Source organism: Heterocephalus glaber, unplaced genomic scaffold (genome assembly GCF_053883595.1).
Source record: "Heterocephalus glaber isolate CG9 unplaced genomic scaffold, H.glaber_assembly_v1.0 deba00001444, whole genome shotgun sequence".
NCBI classification, from domain to species: domain Eukaryota; kingdom Metazoa; phylum Chordata; class Mammalia; order Rodentia; family Bathyergidae; genus Heterocephalus; species Heterocephalus glaber.
In genome coordinates this window covers 28,339,230-28,362,075 of record NW_028258297.1, presented here as the reverse complement: position 1 = coordinate 28,362,075, position 22,846 = coordinate 28,339,230, and the positions used below count along the sequence as shown (strand labels likewise).

At 49.6% G+C, this 22,846-nt stretch overlaps 1 pseudogene across 1 annotated transcript; it reads right to left on the bottom strand.

Annotated features, from left to right (window-relative positions):
• Nucleotides 1-14,421: 14,421 nt before the first annotated feature.
• Nucleotides 14,422-21,368, bottom strand: LOC101720997 (uncharacterized; annotated as a pseudogene). Its single transcript, XR_015452190.1, has 8 exons — nucleotides 21,199-21,368; nucleotides 20,388-20,581; nucleotides 19,353-19,439; nucleotides 18,975-19,209; nucleotides 18,684-18,805; nucleotides 17,574-17,666; nucleotides 16,519-16,630; nucleotides 14,422-15,654 (listed from the first exon to the last, which is right to left on the bottom strand). The product of XR_015452190.1 is annotated as an uncharacterized LOC101720997 (transcript).
• Nucleotides 21,369-22,846: the final 1,478 nt, after the last annotated feature.

The window sequence follows — 22,846 nt, the reverse complement described above, 5'->3', positions numbered from 1 at the left end:
AGCAATTTTTAAAAATAGAAATGAGCTTTTAAAACATTCTCCTGTGTTTTGGGATGAGTGGTTTTGTTCCAGGGTCTACAGCAGAGATGAGGGAGGGAGAGTGAGTCACTGCGAAAACCTACTTTGTTTCCATGCTTATGACTTTCTGTGTCACTGCTGAATCCTGCCCTGCCTTTCCTGGTGGGCTTGGTCAGTCCGTGACTTTCACCCAGGCTGTGGTCACCCCAGAAGCCCCCATTTCCTTGTTCCTCTGTGTATCTCATGTCACAGCTTTCTCTACCTAGTTTAGTGTCTTGTTGGTTTGTGAGGACCCACTCCTCAGAAACCCCTCCATCCATACTCCCCAGGCTATGGCAACCAGCCAAGCTGAGGCATGTTCTTTGCTCAAATTGGCAGCTGAGGAAAGCAAATGGATCACCTATGTATAGTTGTTCTGTGGCTCAGTCTTAAGCAATTAACTCCTTCTCAAAGTGGCTCCAGATTAAACTCTCAAATATGGCAGTTGCTATACCAGATTTCTTCTCCAACTGCAGCCTGCCATCAGGAAGAGATGATTTTCAGAGTAAAACTCCATGCTGCTTTTGCATGTTATTGTAGACATGGGCTTTTCTTGGGGCTGGCACTAGTGGCCAAGTCCCTTTTTCTCCCTGGAGCTGCCAACCCTCTTTGGTATTCCTTTGTGGCAGTGAAGACAAGTTCCTCCTCTCCAGGAGTCGGGATCAGCTTTCCACACTGCTTCATTCTGTTCTCTGTGTTGTGCTTTGTTTCTCAAGCTTCTCTGTACTTTCTAATTTTTCTGTCTCCCATTTCCTGAAGATCTAATTTTTTTCTCTTCATTAAGTTGTTGTTTTCCAAATGTTTTGATTCCAGGTCCTGGAGAGGCTATATTTTGCTGACAGTCTCTACTCCATCAAATTTTTTCCTACTAGTAATCATTTTTAAAATACTGAGAAATTCAACTATACGAAACTTATATTAGTAAAAAACAGAAAGTGAACAAACAAGCCATAAGTTGGGAGAACTAATTTATTATTCACATGAATTAATATCCAAAATACATAAAAAACCTCTAAAAACCAGTAAAGGGAAATCTAACTCACAGGGCCAGCACTGACTGGATAACATCTGAAAACTTTAATTTATTCCCCAACTCTGTTATTAGTAGTTAGAAATACTAATCTTTCTCTAACTGAAAGCTGGATCAAAACATCTGTTGAATATACCTATATCCCAGATGATGGGAAAGAACCTTAGTGCATGCAGGAGATTTCTTACCATCTCACCTTCTGCTTTCTACTCTTTTTCTTTTCTGAGACTTGTGTCTTTATCTTGTCCAGTGTGGTCTCAAACATCTGGGCTCAAGTATCCTCCCTCCTTAGCTCCCTGAGTTCTAGGATTTCAAGCATACAACACTACTTTCTCTTCTACCTGATTCAAAGTCTTAACACACTGATCTGAAGTGTAAAACAAAAGGCAAGGAGTTCCTATTCTTTTAAGTAATGCTACTAATGTATATAAAGATAAAGTTGAGGCAAAACAATGCACACTTCTCAAAGAATTGACTAAACTAGGACAGAGTTGGTGCATGGAATGTCTAAATATCCCTTTCTATGCATTTGGCAAGATTTTAGGATATTTCTTTCTTTCTCTTAGAGTTCCAAAGGGTAATGACATAATTTGTAAGGTAAACAATGTCAAAATAAAAAGGAAGGCCAAAACTACATGTGGTTTTGTTACTAGAATCCTCTGGAAATTAATCTTTCAAAAGTCCTAAATATGGATAAGGTTCAATTGTCCTTTTGATCATGCCTGGATCAATTGCCCTACCTTCTGTGGAGACAAAGATTCATCAGATTAAACACTTTTGAAAAAGCAACAACAAGCTGTGATTCTTTTTCCAGTACTGGGGATTGAACTCAGGACCTTGTGATTGCCAGGAGACGTGGCTCCACTGAGCTAGATCCCCAGCCCCAACAAGCTGTGATTCTAACAAGGTTAATCTTTAACTTTTTGTTTTCTTAACTGATCTAAGATTCTTCATCTTCACTATTAAATGCTACTTTCCCTGAAATAGACTTCAGAGTTAACAATTGTTTTTCATTCAGAAATTTAAAGTCATTTTTTGTCTTTTATTCTTTTGAAAAATCTTAAGCATTTAAATAATTATTTCTCTTAATGTAACGTGTCATTTTCTCTCCCCTACTTTTTTTTGTTTTGTTTTGTTTTGTTTTTTGCAATAATGAGGAGAAGGCAGAAGGCAAGGCTTCATGATACTAGGTAAGCAACCTGCAGCTGAACTACACTACCTATCTTATCTCTTCTTCTTCCTTTTGATATTTGTTTTCTTTGTGTTTGCTACTGAGCAGCTTAAATATGCCATGCCTGGAAATGCATATTTATTTAGTGTTTTTTTTGTTGTTTTTTTTTTGCTAAGCTTCTTAAATCTGCAAATTTGTTTTTCTTTAGTCACTGGGCCCAGCCTGCTCCAAGTGGAACAAAATCACATAAGATCATAGTGTTGGGGTTGGGTCAGTGTCATCCCTTGCCTCTTTGCTCAGAAGCCCACTGAAGATGAGACATATCTTTCATATACTAAGAAAAATGAAGGATGAAAATGCATCTGCTTTGGAAAATCAACAAGAGGAGTTCAATTTTGACATATACATCAGTCTTTGGAAATGATCCTATCACTAATAGGAAAACTGAAGTTACTTACCTGAAAATCGTTTGGCTATGGCTCAAATTTAACAAACTATATGTGGCAACAAGCCTTAGAGTCCTATATATCATAAATTACATTAGTTTGCAAAATATAGATTGAGAATTTCAATTCATTAAAATAAACAAAGAAGGTGGTGAGAAATAATTGCATTGCAGTGACCTCAGAAGGAAAAGGAGCCAAAAAGGACATCTAAGTGGATTTGAATAGAAACATACTCTTTTTATATGTTTCATTGAAGAAGCAAGGCTTCATTTATGAAATATATTTCTTGGAAGAAATGAAAGTTCTTTACTGGTATGTTATAACTGAACTGGGTTTTCTGATACATTGGCACACATAACAAGTTCCTTCTTTGTGTTCCTGTGACTCTGCTTTTTTAAGCATGCAAATAAATAGAATAAGCTCAAGTATGTAAAAATGTAAATAATTTTCCTATGAAATAATTGAGCAAAGACATATGATTTATATGTTTTTCTCCTTCAGTTATTTCTGCTCTTCAGATATTCTTTATAAAAAAATATATTTTGCTACCTGGTAAGAAATTAACCTTGAATATGTCAGTCTGGGGAGATTTAGACCTATAGGTAATATGGGAATCATAGTGATACCTTTGAGAATTTCGTGATTGCCAGAAGCAGTTTAGGTACCGTCCATTCACTGTCTTATTTACTGATTTTATCCTTGTACAATATGAGAAATACGCAGTTTTGTTCTTATCATTTTCATTTTCTTACCACCTCTTTTCTCTCCATAACATTTTGTCTCCTCTTTCCATTTCCCTAAAGGAAATCTTCCTTAGATAATGATGAATTGATTAAATACATGGTGAGAAACCATCTTTTGGGTGGTGGAAGTTTTTGGTTCCCAGAAAAATCTTGCAAGTAAATAAGTATAAAATCCAAGAAAATAATTTTAAAATATCTTTAATAAAGTCTTTAATGTGCTCTTTCTATATATACTAGGAAGATGCAGTTGAGCCAGTGGCTATGGGATAGCAACCCTAAGTAACAAATCTCATGGTCCTATGGATTTTTCCACATGCATAGTTCCCTGATATATGTTCTAAAAGCTATGGCCAGATCTCCAACTCTATAGGAAATAGGACGAAAGTCTCCTGTGTAAGGCTAGTGAAGTACAGTCAGTAATAATCCACAGATAATAAACAGATTTTCTTATGTCTTTAAATATGAAATGGTGATATGTAACAAATATAAGGGAATATTTTAATTTGCAGCCATACAAAGTATAAATGAATAGCAGGAGCAGGGGGGAACATGCTCCTATTGGAAAAGCCAAAACAGTAACACAAATGGCTTGCAGAGAAAATTTTGTTAGTACAAGCCGTTAATCAATTAGCAAGTACATACATTTTTAGATAAATACTAGCAGAAAGTAGTTTGTGTTCATGAAACAAAGTCCTGAGACAAAGTTAAGCAAAATATTGTAAAGAATATTGTTGTATCTGAATATACCAAGTAATGAGAGTATGCATTAAAATAATCCTCTCACAGTAGTTTTGACTGGATTGCATATTTTTTGCATCAGTCTAGATTAAGTAAGATAGTGTCAGAGTGATGAGCTCTCAGGAAGGGCTGTTTCCAACATAATATGGTAGAAAACATGCAGAATTAATCCATGAGAGGAAAAAATTAAGGTTATCAATTTTTACATTTCAAATTACTTCAGAGCTTGGTTCTGTTTTTCAAAGAGAAGTCCTTTATCTGAATAAACATGGAGACACAGGTCTTACCTAAGAGGAACACAGACACTTGTTTTAGCAATACTGAGAATTGAACCCAGAGTCTTTACACGAACCTACATCCCCAAACTGTTTTATTTTCTTATTTTTGTGACAGGCTCTCACCAGGTCATGAGGTTCCCCAGATTGAGCTCAAACTTGTGATCTACCTGCTGCTTCATACCCCCAGAATGCTGGGAGTAAGGGTGATACCACCACACCTGCCTGCACACATCCTTTTGATAAATACAGTTATGAGTTACTCACCCAGAATACCTGCAGTCCCAAAGGAAAGCTTCCTTAGGAGAGCAGGAGACAACATCAAGCCGTGTAGGACCAAATGGCCCCACTGCACCCGGACCTTCTATTCCCCCAACAGTGCACTTTCTTCCACCCACAAGACTTCGCTCTCACTATGAGCCATCTAAAACAAGTAAGACAATAAGCCAGCTAATGTATTGGTCAAAACTCAGACTCTAGAATCTTGTTCCGATGTATATTTTGACATCAGTAGCATAAAAAGTGGAGGGCAGAACAAAAGTGTAAAAGTTCTGTATGTGATTTAAGTTATCAGCTTCAAACGGACCCACAACTACAGCATATGTTATCTAACCCTCGTGATCAAAAGAAACAAGCTTGTAGTGAATACATAAAAGATAAAGAAAAATATCAAAGACCACCACTATATCACAACCCAAAACAAGTGTGCAGGCTCCAACAAAGAGTGAAATGATTAGCATAATAGCAGTTGGAAGTCCTTGTACACATCAATAATCACCTTAAATGTTTACATGAACTGCAAATGGAGGCTAGGGGTATAGCTCAGTGGGGGAGCATTTGCCATCCACAGCACACCATCCCCCAGAAAAGATAAACAAATGCAGAGACTAAGTTATCCAGTAAAAGGCGTAGAGTGGCTGTATGGATTATTGAAAACCAAATCCAACTTCATGTTTCTACATGAGACTCACTTTAGTATTAATGATATAGATAGACCTAAACAAAAGAGATGGAAAAGACATTCCTTGTCACCAGTACCCAACAGAGAGCAGAGGTGGCTACACTTACATCAGACTAAACAGACTCTCCATCCAAAATTGTAAAAGTAACAAATAATTCCATGATGATAAAGGTGTCATCTGACCCAGAGCACATAACAATTGTAAATATGTAAATGCCCATGACTGAGCACCTACATAATCTCTACATGAAGTCAAATGACACTTTTCATAGAAGTATAAAACAAAAAGTGTGTTCATGAGAAATGCATGATTCGGGACAGACATTGTGAGAAACGCATTCACTTAGCCAGACCCAAAGACTGGGCTTGGAGGCAGGAAGGACAGTGAAGTCAGTCTTGCAAGCTGGATGCCTGAGGGACAGGCACACCTAGACCAGTCACCGCCAGAGATTTCAGCCCTTGCAGGTGGTCCTGTCTCCTGTCCCTGCTCCTCACTGGCCTAGTACTGGGGAAGAATAACCTTTCCCCACCAGGATGTGGCTCATTGCTTCATCACTTCTTCATAAGTTCCCCAGCTCCCCTCCCAATCTGAGTTTGGATTTCTTCATGACACTGCATGTTCTTGGCCCTGGGATGTTCTGAGAAGCAACGTGGTGGCGAGATGCGGTCAGGTGGCCGAAAGAAAGGAAGCTACTCTGGTCTCACAAGGGCAGAGGCAACATGAAGTAGTGAACAGGGAGAGCTCACAGGCTTGGAGCTGATCGAGGCTGTGATCTAAAATGTCCCCAAAAGGCCCATTGTGTTGAAGGCTCATTTGCCAGTGACAGCCTTTTGGGGTGAGTGGATCATGAGACCTCTAACTTCATGGGTAAATTAACCCTTTTTGTACTGGGGATTTAACCCAGGATCTTTGCACTGAGCCACATCCCCAGTCCTCTTTTTTTTATTCTGAGACATGGTGTAACTAAGTCACTAAATTACCCATGCTGACCTTGAAATCCCCCTGCCTAAGGCTTCCAGAGAGCTGGGATGACAGGCTTGTCCCCTCAATGCCTGGCTGGGTTAATCCGTTTTTGGTGGATTCATCATTGATGGCATTCTGGAAGATGATGGACACAGGAGCTGGGACCTAGTGGAAGGGAAAGGGCCATGGCACGTGCTCTTGGAGACTCTGTCCTTGGCTCCCTCCTCTCTGGTTACAACTCCCTCACTCTACTTTCTGGCCACCATGAAGTGAACAGCTTTACCCACCATGCCCTTCTGCCACAATGTTGTTCCTTGACCTGGACCCACAGCAAAGGGACTTGCCAACCATGGACTAAAACCTCTGGAGCCATGAGCCCCAATACACCCATCCTCCTTTAAATTGCCCTTGTCTGATATTCTGTCCACCAACAGAACCCTGACTACCAGAGCTCTGAGCCTCAAGCCAGCTTCCCACCCACCCTGGGCTCCTCAGCCTTCCCTCCCCTCTCCCATAGGTCTCCAATCTCGCCACACCAGTGAGGCAGGATGTGGCAGGGACAGCTGGTCGGCCCTCCTTGGAGCTGCCTTCTGGTTCTAGATCACCTCTGAGTCAAACCTCCACCCAGGACCAACGGGAACAGTTAGGTAACTGAGCTCACACAGCCCCTGGACATTGGCCCCAGCCTTCTACACCACTTGGCAATTGCAGCCCTAATTACCATGTCACTGACCTTGCAGATCTGAGCCAGTCCCCTCTAGCTCTGGCCACCAGAATGGTTCCTCCTAGGTTAAAAGGTCAAATACTCCAGAATGGAGGGGCTGAGTCAAGCTGCTCCTTGGCACGAGTCACACAGCAGACCAAACCCTAATGATTAAACCCATCTCCGTGCTCCCGGGCTCTCCACTGGGCTCCAGGGTCCTGCAGAGGCCATGAGGCCAGCAGCCTTGGAAGAGGGGTGCAGAGGGGCTGTGAGGACTGCCAGGAGCCCTAGGTCACCCAGCATCATTGGCACCCGCTCCCCACTGCCTTGGCCTTGCTGGGATCTGGGGCTGTGAAAAGCCGGGGCATGGACTTCAGTGCTTGCCTTCCTAGGCCTGTGCCCCAGTTGGTCGCCTCGGGTCAGGGGCCCCTTGAGACTGAGGCAGATGAGGTCTCTCCAGTGGAACCAGGCAGGAACCCCCACGCCAGGTCCCCTGTACCCATCCAGGGCTCACGGGCACCAGAAGCAGAAAGCCCCACCACACTATGCCTTGGAGTATATGGAATAGGATGCAGGAAGGAGAGCCTGCAGGGGTCTTGGGAGGTGGCAGGGGCACTGCCCATTCTGTGCCCAGGCAAGGCCCCTTCCAATGGCCACAGCTTGAGGATGACCAGGTGCGACTCCCTGTAAAGGGGTCCAGAGCAGGTCAGGACCTGGGGCTGAACCTACATTCCCTGGACTTCTTGTGAGGCTTGGGAGAACGTCTCTGTCACTTTGGATCCCAGTTTCCCCTCCAGGGCTCCATGTCCCTCCTGCATGTCTGCCTCACCTCGGGCTCGGGGCTGTCATTTCTGGCTCCTCAGCCTGTCCTGCAGAGTGCACACAGTTCTGTGGACCATGAGAGAGTGACCTTGTGCAGGGGCTGTCTGGTGGCCAGGTGGGGGCGAGGGGGAGGGGACAGCTACAAATCCCTCCGCCCACAACTGAGGGGTGACCCAGCTGGGAAAGGACGCAGTTGAGGAGGCTTGGAGACGGGCGGACACAGGTTCTAGAAGAAGCAGTTGGGGACAGAGTCACCTAGATCCTAAACAGACTGGAGTCAGGAGAGGTGAGGGACAAGGGACGGGAGAAGAGGGAGAGGGAGGCAGGGAGGGACAAGCCTATAGCGCGGTCTCTGGGGGTCTGATGTCTAGTCATTTTTATTGCAGGGCTGATTTGCTACTGCACTGAATCCCCTCCATCTGTGCCGCGACAGCCCCTGATTGTCATAGGAGTTCACAGCTGCTAAGTAGTCTGTCCAAGGTCACACAGCAGAGCTAGGATTCCAACCCAGTCCTGCAAAGTCCAACTTCTCACTCCCTCAGGCAGCTTTAGAGGGCGCCACCCTGGGCCCAGCCTCACCCCTCTGCCTCCTCCCCTGCTGATGGTTCACCTGGACTGGTCAGCCCAACATGAGCCCCTGGGCTTCAGGCTGCACCCCAGCCACACCTGCCAGTCTGTGCCTTGACCACAGTGTCACGCAGTCAGCCCAGAGACCCGGGATCTCATGAGCAGCCAGCTAGGGCCTGTAATCAGCAGAGCTGTCAAGTTTGGGATACCTGTGAGCCAGCTTAGCACAGTCAGGCAGCTGGGCTGTGGGAGAATTCTTTTGCATGGAGTCTGCAAAGCTCCTTGAGCCAAGAATGAAGGCCTTTTTCCTTTCCTTGACAATAAATGCATGTTGGAAGTTTGGCTCCAGACGTCTGAACTTCCTGCTGTTGTTTATTTAGTTTTTGAGTATGGGGGACTCAGTGGGAACCCAGATCCCTCTCTCGGCAGTCTCCATGGGCCTCTGCCATGCCCAGGACCTCGGGTCTGGAGCTGACACCTGGATTCAGAGAAAGACAAAGGCTGACACTGTCCTTCTGTCCCCGGCCAGGCTCGGCCTGGACCCACACCCATCTTTGGAGAGGAGAAAGGCTTTTGCGTCCATTCCACTCCTGAGACCCTGCACCCACAAATCCTAAGGGATCTGCAGAGCATCTCTGCTGCTAAAATTTCACTGGGAGGAAAATGAAATTAGGGGAAAGATCTAAAATTGCTTTGGGGCAGGAGGGGGAGAATAGAAAAGAAGTTTGGGAAACAGTGACTTACATGAAACTTTAGAAGTAGGAAAAGTTTCAAGAGGGAGGACTGGAAGTTCGGGGACAGCTCTGGGGGACCTGCCTTCCACACTGCCCTGCAGAGAAACCCCAGGTCAGAAGAGATAGAGGCAGGGTAGGAAGGGGACATTAGAATTAGGGTACGCTGTGCGCACCAGCTCTTTCGTGTGCTGCAAACATAAGCCAAAAAATAAGATAAAAAAGGAATTGATGGATGTGCTCCAATCATCCATCCATATCAACTTTCAACTCAATCAATCCATACCAACTTTCCCAAATAAATCCATCATGTTATGTTAAAAAAATAATTAAAATAAGCGTTTTTAAATGAAAAATTAGTAACAGTGTAAAAAGCAACCCCAACTCTGCTGCGGGCAAGTGTGCAGACTGTGAACCAGGCTCCCAGGCTACCTGCTTGCGTCCAGGCGGGGAGGATCAAGTGACACTGTGCCCCCATACCATAAAGCAGCTCAGGGCTCCTGCTTTTCTCCCCTCAAGCCAGCTGGGGCTCTGTTCACCTGCTGCTCTGGGGCTCCCCTCTCTTGAGAGTGCCCACCCAGGGTCCCTCCAATCTGATTGTCGACCCCCAAATGTGAACCTAAGTCAGATCCAACCCACATCTGGCCTTTGGGCCTTTAGCTGGGCTTTAGTTTGTCCTCATTCCAGCTGCTTCCCCAGTGCAACTGGACCCTGACCCCACACCTCCTCTGAGCCCTCCTCCTGATTCCACCAGTGCCCCAGCGCTTCCCAGGAGGGCCACTCACTTCCAATGCCTGTGTCCCTGCTGAGCATATCCTTACTTAGTATCTGTCCTAAGTGGGTCTTTAAAGAATCCCACGCTAACCCAGGTGTGGGGACACAGGTGGTAGTCCCAGCACTGAGGTAGGCCGAGGCAGGAGGATTGCCAAGTTCAAGCCCTCCTGGGCAACTTGGCTACACCGTGTCTGAAAATCAACAATAAAGAGGGCAGGGGATGTGGATCACAGTCACAGTGCTCCTGGTTGCATCCCTTGTACTAAAAAAAAAAAAAACCTTAGCATCATTCTGAATAACTCAGAAACCATGGTTTTCATAGGTTGGTTGCATTGTTTCAAACAGATATTAAAATAGACACGACAGGTGCAAGATTTGCTTTTTAATTTTATTTTCTTTGTACCATGTCTGCAGTTCATACAGTATAGCTGTCATGTGCATACTACAGCTTGTTTCCTGTTTTATTTCCCTTCCCCTGCCCCCCCACTCCCCTCCCTGGCAGTCTAATTCCCCTGTTCTGTTTTTGATTTTGGTGATATTATTAATCTTAGCTCTTGTTGTAGCATAGAATGTTCACATTAATTGAGGTTATTAGGCTCCTGTACATCCTATATCTTCTTTGTTTGTTGTTTGTTTGTTTGCTTTGGCATATCTTTTTCTACTTATTTCCCCTTCCCCTCCTCCTCATTGCTCACCTTTGCTCCCTTTCCCTAGTGCAAGAGATCTATCCTCTTGTCCCCTTCTATCCATCCTTTATCATTCTCTTTCTTTGTACTTTGCCTCACTCAAATGAGAGACACCGTACAGTGTTCAAACTTGTATATCTGGTTTATTTCACTCAACATCATATTTTCCAGGGGCATCCATTTTCCTACAAATGCCTCAAATTTATCATTCTTTACAGCTGACTAGTATTCCATCATATGGAGACACCACATTTTTATTATCGAGTCATTTGTCGACGGGCATACAGGCTGCTTCCAGGATCTAGCTTTGATGGGTTGTGCTGCTGTAACCATTGGTTTGCATGTATCACTGTAGTATGATGACTTTAGGGAAGATATCAAGCAAGAGGATTGCTAGGTCATAAGGAATTTCTCATTTCAGTTCTTTGAGAAATCTCCATGCTGATTTCCCCAATGGTTGTTTCCATTCCCACCAACAGTGACAGAGGGTTCCAAAGGTGCAAGAGGTAGAAAGTGGTCTTCAGCACTATCTCTGTCCTCTCCTATAGCCCGGGAAGCCTGCAGGGTGCTGTAGAAAGGGCTGAGTTCTACAGCACCAGCTCCCTGCTCCACCCCTGGGACCAGCGCAACAGGATTTAGCCAGGTGGGTGGGCTCCAGCTCCCCCTGCTGGCCAGGTCTGGAAGTGGGCCTAGCGAAGGCTCCCCCAGCCAGATGGGGTGAGTCTAGGATGGGAGCAGTGGGTGGGAGCCTGGAGGGTGCAGTGTGGGAGAACAGCAGCGCCAGACATCGGGGTAGCAGCTGGGCATCCTGCAGGCAGAAGGAAGAGGCAGAAGGCTGGGGCTGGGCACAGGCAGATTTGGTGGCCTTCATGGAGATGAGTGTCCCCAGCGTGGGCGCAGGCCTGAGCTGCCCCAGGAAGGCTGGACTCTGCTCCAGCTCTGTCCCTGCTGCTGTGTTGGGAGCACAGGGCCACCGTGGCTGCCACTCCTCCCTGGCTGCCGCTCCTCCCTGGCTCTCCTGTGCTCCTCCTGCCCTCTGACCCCAGGACCCCACAGCTGTCTGCTCTGCCCCAGGTTCTAGCTTTCTTCCCCCGGAGTTAAGCCCATGTCTCCCTCCCCCTGTTCCCTTCTTAAATGTTGGACTCCGAGTTTCCCTCCTTCTGAAATACTTTTGTCCTTCAACTGCAAGCTTCATTCTTTAGAACTTAGTGCCGTTGTTCAGGCAGTAGTGGGCCCAGACTGACTCTGCAGGGACAGGGGTCTGCAGGCAGGGAGAAAATGGGATAAGGGCCTCATCAGGCTTTCTAGCAACTGACTCAAAATAGTTAAAACTGTACTGGAGGCATTGATTCCTTTGAGAGCAATTGAAAGAATAAAGGCAGACAGAGAAGAAAGCCAGGTATCAAAAGGCACCAGATAGTACAAATGGGATAAAGACTTAGGTCAAGAAAGACCCGCGGGAGAGCTGATAGGCAGTGCACAAAGGCCAGGTGCACGGAGCCCAGACAGCCGCTCCATCCTACATCCCACAACACTCAAGGGAGCAAGGGGGAGGGGCCACCTGACCTAAAAGAAAACTCTTATTTGGAGAATAAAAACACACACTCACACTTACACACTCTGGGGTCACTACATGGCTGCACCAGAGGCACACTCATCACCTTAATCACTACCTGTAAGTTGCCTTTCTCTACCCTCCTCCTGGCCAGCCTCTAGGTGCCAGAGATATGGCCAAGACAAGGACAAATGGGCAGGAGGAAGTCAGACACAGCCACGGAAGGGATGTGCTGGAGCCCACAGTGCCCGGAGTAGGAGCCTCTCAGATTCATCTAGAAGCAGTCCAGGGAGCAGATCAGCTGGGCTCTCAGCTTGCATTTCACCTGTGATTTGGGGCTTCCCTCACTGTGTCCCAGAGGAACAGAGCAGTGGAGGGGGTGTGGGGCTGAGTGTCCTTCCCACCCCAGCAGAGGCTGGGAGACAACAGACCTCACAGCAGGGCAAGGCGCCAAGGAGCAGGACTGAACTGGGCAGGGACTCAGGTGGGACAGGATGGACTTGGAGCTGAAGGCTGACTCCTAAGGGGTCTCAGGGAGTTCCTCATCAGTGAGGTGGGGCTGGGCCGGCTCCCCCATCACTGGCTCACTGAGGACGCTGCCCCTTCCCCAGCTGCCCTGGGCAGGAGCCTGGGAAAATGGCCCCTTCCTGTAGCTACCAGTGCTGACCAGGGCCCCGCCTCCTCCTCCTTCCTTGACCTGGGGACCCAAGACTGTAAGTAATGCTGAGCAGAGTGCGGATGAGGCTGGCTGCAGGCAGAAGTAGGGGAAGGTGATATGGGGAAGGCGGCACAAGCCTGGCTCACTCTCCCCTCCCTGTGCCCTCCCAGCTGCCGCTGGACTCCAGCCAGGCCGTGGGGGCTGTGGAGCAGCAGGGTCTGACCATTCGCCAGGTGTGGGTGAGACAGTGGAGATTTGTGGTGTGCTGTGGGCCCGCCCACCTCAGGGCCCCCTCTGCCACCTCCTGGCCAGAAGTTTGGTGCCCCATCCTATGGGAACTGGCGACTTTCGGTCACCTGAGCCTCCAGTCACGAGCACATGTTCAGTGAGGCCATTGTGGCTTCTGTCCTGGCAGAAAACTGAGGCGTTCAGGATTGGAGTCAATTTGGTTCATGACCTGCTTGTGTGGAAGACCCAACATAATGCCACAGGGCGCCCTGTAACCTAGCGTGGGTGGTGACGTCAGTGAGGAGGATGGGCGGAGAGCCCTGACACCCACTGCCTGGCTACTTCTGCACTGGCCACCTTAGCCAGCTGTCCTGACAGCCATGTGACCCTGTCCAGCGACTGCCCCTCCGTGGTGGAGACAGCACAAGCCCCGGGAACAGGAGGCCATGTCCGAGGTCGCTCACTGCTCTGTGAGGCATCTCCAAAGCCTTCACGCTTCTGCCTCGCTGCTGGACCAGTACTACCAGGGGCAGAGGCCTTGGAGAAGGGTAGGAGGCCCCTAGCATGGGCACTGGAAGTGGACTTGAAAAGGCAGAATGCAGCCGTGGACACCAGACCTGGTGCACGAGGAGGGGACGTACCCTAAACAAAGGTAGGGTGGCCCCAGCTCTCTGCAGGAGGGAAGGGGACACAGGTTCTGTAGGGGCAGTGGAAGGAGGTGCTAATAAGGTCAGCCAGCCAGATGGCAGGACACAGGCGATGCTGCGGGTGGCACCTGGATTCGCCCGGGGACAATCTGCAAAGCTCGGGATGGGAACACATGGAGAGATCTGCCACCAGGGGCACAGCCATTGCTCAGGAAAGCAAGGGTTCTGTGCTTCGGGCCACAGACAGATGAGCCCTGTGGTGCACTCTTGGCATTCGGGGCAGTGGGCAGTAGATCACATTCTGCAACCCACGCAGCCCAGCAGGACCTTCTTGTTTGGATTCTTCATAAGGGAATTTCCAACCACATCACATTCCACTGCTCCCCTGGTGGGTTTTTGACATTTGTGTAAAAATATATTTTCCCCACTTTTTGTTTGGGCACCAGTGATGTGGACCCATATGTGACCTGTGGACCACACTCCCACCTGAGCAGATACCAAGTTACCCAGCAGGGTGCTGATGACTACTTGGATCCTTGAAGAAATAGTATGCTTCACTTCAATACAATCGTTTTAGTTGTTAAAAAAAGACAAGCGTCTCCCGTGCAGCTTACATATATGACAGTTCTGTATTAACACGGAAAGGAGATTGCACAACAGTTTTAGAAAACACCAGTTATTACAAACAGCAAAGTGACAAGGATCTACAACTACAGCTTAAGGCATATCAGCATGTTTTAAAAGGGAGAAATAGACAAAATTTTAATGCTTACGGCTTAATTAATTGTAATGTTCACAGCTTAATTTTCCATTTATTTTTTTAAAACCTCTTCATACCTATTTACAAACTAGACTTTGTAGGTCACAATCCTGCTACAGAGGCATCACGTATGTGTCCTGCACTATGACTTCCCCTGGCTTGCGGCCCTGTCCCTGGTTAAATTTGCACAGAGAAAATTGGGCCCTGGTGTGAAGGTCGCTGCAGGGCATGTGGTGGAAGACGGGATCTCACTGAGCAATTCCTTAGGAATATTGCCCTCCCAGGGGTCTGCTGTCCTCCTCCAGGTCAGCAGTCATTCATTTTCCTCTTTTTTCTGGTTGTGTCTCTAGCACAGAAGATGCCTTGCGGGGAGCACTTGTGCTATTTAGTGAGTGTGAACTGCATGAAACTGTCCCAAGCCAGGAGGCAGAGAACTGGACTCCTAGCTGCCTGGCTCTGGAAAAGGCTAAGACAACATCCTGATTCCAAGTGGAAGGTTTGACTGTAAACTTCTTCTTCTTCTGACATAGCCAGAAATTTTGGAAAATGCCCGAAGAAATGCAATTCATTGTCCCAGAGATAGTATGTCTTTCTCCTATCTTGCTTTTTCAGAACTTAGGGTCCCATTAGCCAGGAGATCAAGGGAAGCAATGTTAGTATTTGGGGACCTGCAGGGAAAGAACACCTGGGTTTTCTGTGTCTGTAGCTGCTTCAATAGTTTCTGATCTGTGTCCGAAATCACCACAGCTGGTTTCACACAACAGAAACTAAAATCTTTTGAAACCTTAGGGTGGGAGACAACGGCGAGCCTGTGAAGTGAAAGGTGCAAATTCGAGGTGGGAGAGGTTTGGGGTGAGACTGGAGTGTGGGGTGGCCTGGGCTGCCAGGTTGGCAGATGGTAACCTGAGCAGCCTGGGCCTCTCTGGTCCAGCCCTGGCCAGCAGGATCCCCCATGGGGGCTTTAGCAGGTGCCTTTACAAAGCCTTCAGTCTTCTCTGCTTCCAGCGATGGAAGGTTGACAAGGGTCCAGGACTGACATCCAGCCAACTGAGGAGGGTCTGCTGTCTCAGGATGAAATTGTACGGGCTGGTGGACTTCATGGCGTAGAAGACATTGCTGTCTTCGGGGATCTTCATCCCTGCGGGTTGGACAGAGAGGAGGTCAGCGGTGCTCATGGGGGACCCTGCTTTGAGCGGCCCCCACCCCTGGAGACCCTCCTCCGGGAAAGCCCTGAGACCCCTCTGTCCAGCAGCAGCCCCATCTGGGACCCCTCCTGAGGAGACTGTGCAGCGGGCCTGACCCAGCTAAGGACTCTGGCTGGAAATGGGTTTTGGACCCAGAATGTCCCACTCAGCCTGGAGGTGGAAGAGGCTCACCCCGTCCTGGGGACCCTGGGCCTTTACTGGTCAGGACTCCAGCAGGAGGGGTTCCAGAGACCAAGGCACCCCCTGAGTGCTGCCTAAGAACAAGGACTCTGGGGACAGGAAAGAGCAGGCCTCACCCCAGGGAGAGCCCAGGGGACCCCACATCCTGTGGTCCCGGGCACCCAGAACGTCCTTCCCTTGGCTCTTCGTTCCCACCCCTCTCCTCTGGCCCAGAGTGGACCCTCAGCCACGGCTGGGAGGGACTTGGGTGGCTCTGCCTCCTCTTCTTGAGCCTCCCTGAGCTTCCTCCCAGGGATGGTGGTTGTCCCCGCTGACAGTCTGGACCAAGGGCTGCCATGGGTCTCCAGCTCATTGGAAAGACACAGCGCTGACAGTATTTACACAGATGTGTATGTGGGGTGACCCCGCTGGCTCTTCTGACCTCCCCGGAGGAGGACACGGGCACAGAGGGCAGGGAACCTGACCGGTGCCTCTGAGCCTATGCTTGTTCTGGGCTCCGCCCCCTCCCAGCCTCAAGGCACTGAAGTGGCTTCCGAAGCAGGGGCTTCGAGGGCCATAGACGAGGATTTCACCCAGGATGCTCCAGTTCATGGTGAGCCGATTCTGCTCTGACTTACACTTTCTGTCAGAAACAATCTGCACAAGCTCGTAGTACTTGGGGTTGTCCTCTATGAAGTGCTTCTCCATGGCTTTCTGAATGATGGTAGGAGTGCGGTCATTGCAGGTCACCTGCATGAAGGCATGTGCATCCCTCAGAGAGGCCCTCCTGTGGCTCCCAAGGGCAGTAGAGAGGGCCCCTCCACCGCACCCAGCACTGCTCACAGGGGTTCCCCACTGGGTTCAGGGCCTCTTCCCCTTCTCCTGTTCCCTGGAATGAGCAGGGCCCTACCCCACTCCTCCTTAGCCCTTTTGCCTACAGCAGCTGGCCCTCCCCTCCCACGGCCCCTCGGGAGCTGCTGACCCTCAGGGATGACAGATCCATGAGGCTGGGAAGACAGGCCCTGGTCTGACCTCAAGGAGGAGTCTGCACCGTGGCAGCACCAGGCCCTCAGGTGAGAGCACAGGCCCCACCTCTGCATCCCTGGCCCCTGAGGGCCTGAGCACAGATGATGCCGCCTGACCTGTGTGGGCGGGATGGGGCACTGCAGACGCCTCCTCATCAGCCAGCAGCCCCAGGAGAGGCATCCTGCCCCACATGAGAGCATCCCCTGCAGGCCACGTGTTCAAGTGATGCCCAGATAGACAGAGCTGGGCACCTCAAAGTCAGCAGCCTGTGAAGGCCCCACCCTCCTGGCCTGGACTTCGACTGCAGCCTCCAGAAGAACCCCTTCCTCTCTGGCAGCAGCCCCTCCCTGACTGCCCAGTCTCACACCCCAGCCGCTGTGTCCCCTGTGAGAAGTCAGCTCCCTCACAGCGTAGTGTGGCCGGAGACGCTTCCCTGACCTCCCCAGCTCCTGCTCCCTCACCCCTGGCCTCTCCTTGCTGTCCCTAGCCCAAGGCCCAAGCCCTTCTGGGTGCAGGCCCTGAATGCCCAGCCCTCTCTTCTCTCCCTGCGTGTCTGCCCTGAGCCACTATTAGGGCAGCTGCAGGAGGGGAGAGGCACACGTGGTGCCCGGGGTCTGTGGGCCCCTGGGTGGGTGAGGCCCTCAGGGGAGCCCTGCCGCCTGCTCACCAAAACACTCTTGTACATGTTTCCGTTGCCCTCCTCCAAGCTGACTCTGATGATGCAGCTGTCGCCCACCTGCTGGTTGTAGAGAGGACCCACCTGGGGGGACAAAACTATCAGTGGTCAGTGACCCCACTGCACCCCCAGATGACAGCCAGCTCTGGGTCCCTAGAAGCTCTGTGCAGAAGCCTGGGCTCTTCTGGTGTAGGGTGGAGGGGGCTCTGGAGCCATCAGAGGTCCCGGGCGCCCCCAGCAGGACACCCGGCCTCCTCAGTCTGGAGCTGCTGAGCTGCAGTCTCTGGGGAGGGAGCTGCCATGACACCCATCGGACACCTGGGGGACAGAGGTGCAGGAGCTGACCCAGGGGCTTCTTGGCCTTCCTGGCCCCCTGGGAGCAGGGGGAGCCCGGCCCAGGGGAGAGCATGGGGCTGCTGAACAGCTCTGGGGAGGGCTGGGGTGTCAGGGCCAGGACGGAGCCTGGGAGGCTGCATCTGCGAGTCAGGCCTTGGGAACACTCTGGGTGCTGCTCCTGACCACCATGGACACCTGTACAGGGGAGAAGCAGGGTGACACGAAGCAGGAAAGGACAGTGCATCTCCCTGCCTCAGGTCTGCGCAGAGCCAGGCTCAGGGCCGCGTGGACCAGCCACACTTGTGCCTCCCCAGGATCTGCCTCCACATTCACGCGCGTGTGTGGAAGCCCTGTGTGGCTTGCGGATCCAGGGCTGCCAGGTGCCTGGACAGTGCTGAGGCCGCTGAGAGCCTGGAAGACAGCTCTGAGCTGCACACTCTCCCCTGGGGCCAGGCCTGCCAAGCCTGTCTGGCTGCTCCCTGCCTCTCCTAGGCCAGCACAGGGGAGGCAGAGATGGTGTGAAGTCTGCCGCCCAGAGGGGAGGGGAGACCTCCTGGCTCAGAAGTGTACCCTGCTCACAGGGCGTGCAGTGGGAGAGCTCGGATGTGGATGGGAGATTGGGAGACGGGCTCTGCAGCAGGGAAAGCAGGTCTGGAGGGCAGATGCCAGCAGGGAGCCTGGCCTGCTCTGATAACCCAGCTACTCTCTCAATCCCTCAGCAGAAAGAGCTCTGCCATGCAGGAAGCGGGGCTTCTCTTTACTCACCCTTCGTGCTGCACCCACAGGGGGAGGCCTGGGTGGCTCTGCTGTTGCCGAGGGCACTGGGTCTGACTCCAGCTCCAGAGTCTCTGAGCCAGCTGAATCCTCCTCCAGAAGTGAGGACAGGGCTGCACAGGAGAAGGTCCCCACATCGCAGCCTGGCCTGAGCCATTCCCCGCCTGCCAAAACTTCGAGCCCTGGCCCCAGCAGAGGAGCACAACCCAGACAGCTCCACACCCAGGGGGCCCGCGCCCGGCCCATCCTTGGCCCAATGCAGGCAGGAGCCTCAGCACAGACCCTCCTCGTGTGTGCTGATGTCCCTGCCCCAGCTTCCTCACCCTCAGACTTGGCCTCCTTGGGAACCGGGTCCTGCAGCTGGGCCAGGAGGAGGTGTGCACTGTGCTCCAGGTCTGAGTCAGGAAAGCGCAGCTGCACGTACTCTACCAGCTGCTTGAGGCACGGGAAATCTGGAGGCTCCTGGAAGTCCTGGTGGTAGGCGTCCAGCCAGGTGCCCAGCACGGTGGAGATGGCGCTGGGGGCAGGCAGGCAGGGGCGGTGTCAGGGGCCTGTCCCCACCTCAGGACCCCACACCTCAGCCCTGCAGCAAGAATCTCAAGTGGGGGAGCCCTCACATCATGGCCCCCTGTGTCCCCGCTCTTGACCAAGCCCACTCACTCTCTGACTTGCCTCTGACGTCCACCACCTTTGCCTAAGCCGGCGAGGATGTGGCCGAGTCGGCAGGAGTTCATGAGGGTGTCACATCTGCAACCAGCATGGAAAAGGGCAACTCCGATGGTTAGACTTTCTCCTATAGGGGAAGGGGCCTCTCTAACTCCCTGGGGCCTAGGGCCTAAAAGCTACCCCCTCCTCTCCTCTGCTCAGATGAGTGGACAGAATGTGCAAATGGTGGCCCCCAAAACCAGCACCCAATTTCATTGCTGGCTGGGCCCAACCCAGCAAGCCCAGAGGTGTGTGTGGTCCTTGTCACCCCTGTCCCCTCAGATCTTTACTATAAAAGACTTATACAGGGTACCATGATTTGAGACAAAAAACCTCTCCATCACCTCAAAGCTGCCTTTGAAAAAGCCTTTCTCTCTCTCAACAGTAAATGTCCTCCTTTGGCTTGATCAGCGGGACCAAATGAACCTGAGCACATGGACCCGAGCAACCAGTAACACCTGGACCGGCCCCGCCTCTGACTTCTGGCGTCACTGACTCTGAGGTAGAAATGCAGCCCAGGAGAGAAGGGATTTTCCTGCCCTCCTCCCTGGTTTATTGCAAAGGCCTGAAAGGGAGCCTACATACAACCTATGCTTCACGTGTGTGTGCAGTGAGTGAACCCAGCCAGTTTATTCCTGGATACCTCAGAGGGTCCTCTACCCCTCAGATCACCACATAGTTCCTGCTCATGTCTAGGACAGGAGTCCCCAGATGCCATGCACACCCTCCTTTACAGATGGGGAAACTGCTTTGTCTGAGGCCTCAGGTAAGCCAGGCCCAAAGTATCAGCATCTCCCCAGTGTGGGTGAAGGGCACTCAGGAGAGGCCCAGGGCTGGCACTTCCCAGGCTCAGGTTCCTTGGGAGGAACATGGGAGGAAGCCCCTGGGGCTCCTTTGAGCACCTGAGCTTCCAAAGAGCAGACTGTGCCTGGCATTGTGCAGACCCAGCCAGAAGGTGATGATCCCCGGCCCATGAGGTGGGACAGGCACCTTTTCAACAGCAGCTCCAGCACCTGCTGTGTGGTGCCCACTGATCGGTAGCTTTGGAAAAACCTGTGGAGAAACCAAGTGTCCCCACGAAGCACAGAAGGCACTAAGTCTTTCACCATGCTCTTGCGTGCGTCCTCCAGGAGGATTTCCAAACAGCCCCGAACTTCATAGTTCTGGCGGGATGCATTTTCACCCTGGGGTGGGACCAAGGACCAAGGTTCAGACATGGAAACAGCAACTCTATTACTCATTTTTTTTAATTACTGAGGAAAAATTATCCAACACCGAAACTTCATGCAGATTAACTCTGGCTCATGATTTTAGAGTGTTCAGTTAATAGCTGGTGGCGTCCAACACAGCAGTGGCATGGTGGAAGCTGCTCAGCCCATAGTAATTATGCAGGACAAGAAGGGAGGGGACGGGGAAAAGAATATACCCTTGTAGGCGACTCCCCCAGTGACCCCCCTCCTCCAGCCTGGCCTCCAGTCCTAATAGCTATGTGCTCATCAATCAATAACACACTGATGAGCACACCACCTGAAGGATCTAATCCCATTCCAAGTCCCACCCTGAACACAGCAGGCTGTAGGGGGACGTTTTACATGCAAACCATAACCTTAGCCAAGTGCCAAGAGACTGTGCCATACAACAAAGTACAAACAGCATGGAGAGCGGCTTCAACTCTCACACATGGGCATGGGCACACCATGACACACGTACACTCACACCTGGGGAGGGGTGGAGCCCACACAGGGAGGGGTCAAAACCAAGGGCTGGGCTTTGGTGACCTCCCTCCACTGCTCTGTGTCACCTTTGAACTCTGTGAAAATGGCCACAGGCGTTTAGGGTGACGAGAGACTGGTGGTCTCTCAATGCGTCCAAGACCTCCTCTGGGTGATCTCCGGAAGCCTGAGCCTTGGGAAGTCAGAAAACAAGATGAGAACATCCTGTTAAATCCAGAGTCTCGGGACAAGTGAGCTCCCTTCAGTTGACTGTTGGAGATGGGTGCCTAGCAACAGGGTTCTGAGCCCTGCTTCATCATCCAGGAAGTGAGGTCAGCTCAGCTCTTGGGGTCCCTTCAACTGCTTTGTTCCTTCACACAGGATTTCTTCAAAGGCCCCTTGGGCTGTTCACTTTTCCCTCCCTACACACTCTGCACAACTAGACACAATATTGTCAAAACACCCCACCCCACTATCCCCAGGCTTGCCTGGGTTAGGGAGACAGAAAACAGCCCTGGGGTCAGACCCAACCACTCCTACTTAGGATGAGTTTTACAGGTCAGGAATTTGGAGAGGTCTTAGAGTTAGGTTTGAGAGATTGTTTTAGTGTCCTGGTTAGAATTTGGGGTTAAGGTTAGACTCAGTGGTTAGCGTTCAGGGATAGGGTTTAGGGTTATAACTAGGGACTAGACTAAGCATCAAGATTAGTAGTAGTAGAGGTTTGGTTTAGTTGATGGCTTAGGATTAAGTTTACAGTTGTGATTTGGGTTAGATTTCATGCTTGTGGTTGGGAATGTGTTGTCCCCTTCAAGTGGTTGAAGTCATAGTCATTGTAATATTTAAATAGTATTAATTCCACCAAAAAAATATTTCCTAAATTTATATTAAAGTTTATAATAAGATTGTAAGGGACCATTTTATTTACTTTCATAAATTACTACAAAGACAGGAAATTTATTAAATATTATTATTCTATTTTTAAAAAAAAGAGGAAGTCAAGTGCTCCAATTTCACTCACTTTTCCATGCTATGAAACTTGGAATAGTTCGCAGATTAGCACATGTCAAATCCCTGAGTAGACACACACAGCATTTGTTCTTTCAAGGAATGAGCAATGTTCTAACTAAACACATGTGATGCAAAGAGTGTTTGGAAATTGAATTTAGAAATAAATATTTTCCGTACCTTATGATTTTTCTTTTCTTAAAAATGATGCAAAGATGTAGTTTATCTACCTTCTGTTTTGAAATCTTGGAAATCAGGGGTTTTACGAGGCCCCTAACATTTACTATGCACAAAACCAACTCAACATATGTCTGAGACCTAAATGGAAGCCCAGAAATGAAACTATGATGAGGAAACATAGGGGAATCACTTCGAGATATGATTATAAGCACTGATTTTTATTTGACCCTGAATGAAAAGGCAACAAACAAAAGTACACCAATGAGATTATATCATATAAGAGGATTCTTCATAACAAAAGAACAAATCACAAAGGACCAATATCTAGGACATTTAAAGAACATGAAAAACTCAACAATGAGTTGAAATCCAATTAAAAGTGGGTAAATTGTCTCAATAGACATTTCTGAAAAGCAGAGATATAAGTGGTCAACACATATATGAAAAAATTCCTGAACATCACCAACCATCACAAAATGCAAATGAAAGCCACAATGATGAGTACAAGCCCTCTTCTCTCTACACCCCATTTCTTCACTTCTACATCTTCAC